Source organism: Pteropus vampyrus, unplaced genomic scaffold, assembly GCF_000151845.1.
Source record: "Pteropus vampyrus isolate Shadow unplaced genomic scaffold, Pvam_2.0 Scaffold64, whole genome shotgun sequence".
In the NCBI taxonomy this organism is placed as follows: Eukaryota; Metazoa; Chordata; class Mammalia; order Chiroptera; family Pteropodidae; genus Pteropus; species Pteropus vampyrus.
Genome location: NW_011888845.1, coordinates 2,981,158 through 2,982,283, shown reverse-complemented (window position 1 = coordinate 2,982,283; position 1,126 = coordinate 2,981,158).

Below are 1,126 nucleotides of genomic sequence, written 5' to 3'. Positions count from 1 at the left end.
GTTCTTTTTCTAGTTTCTTAAGATGTTAGCTATGTCATTAATTTGCAAACTTCTTTTCTAATATAAACATTTAATCATATAACTTTCTAAGTGCTGCTTTAGTTGTGGTTCACAAATTTTGATACATTGTGCTTTCATTTTTAATCATTGCAAAATATTTTCTAATTTCCATACTAACTCCCTGATTCATGAGCTATTTAGGGACTTACTTTGTGTGAAAGATCATTCTTTCTTATTGTGGTCCTACCTACCTAAGAGTCGTTCCTCCGCTTTAGTGGTGGAACTTCCGCTTTATAATGGAAGACATTTTCTGCCTTGTAACTGTGGTGGGTCTTGTGCAAAAGAGATTGTCCTGATGCTCTCCCAGTGGGACGAGAACTCTAATAGTATTAATATAGGATCTATTTAATTGTAAAAATTAAATAAAGCAATGTGGAGAAAGCAGTTAGCATAGTTCTAGAATATGTTGTTTTGGTTGTACATTTAGTAAATAAAGAGGAAAAACAAATTTTAAAATGTGGCAATGACAAAGAAGTGTAGTATATAAATATGAATCACAAAATTGAGAGAGCAAATAAAACCACTATATGCTAATAGTACTTAAGAAAACAAATCTACTACTTATGTAATGGTTTACCATTTGGACATTATTTTTTATATATATTTTCTAATTTTGCCACTCATAGCAATAATGAAAACTTTCTGAGAGTAAGAATTTTTGTCTCAATTTTTTACTTCCAAAGACAGAGTCTGAACATAGTAGATATTAAATATACACTTGTAAAATGACTGAAAAAAAACCTTAAGTGAGCATAATAATCAATCCCACTCTATTTAAGTACAGTATGTTCAGTAGCTGTAATATAGATACATACTTAAAAAATATTAGAAGTAAAACTGAAACTATATCTTAATTATGAATCCCAAAATTTTTTCACAGGATTACACTCTTACTTCCATGCTTAACCCATGTTACATCATTCAAACATTTGTAAAATTTGTAAATTTGTGAATTTCATAATTCATTACTTCAATGAAAGAGAATTTTTTTTATACAGGCAGCTACAGCACAGCTATGTTCCATAGAGAAGCAATCTGCAATTTTCTCATTTCAGATTTTATAAAA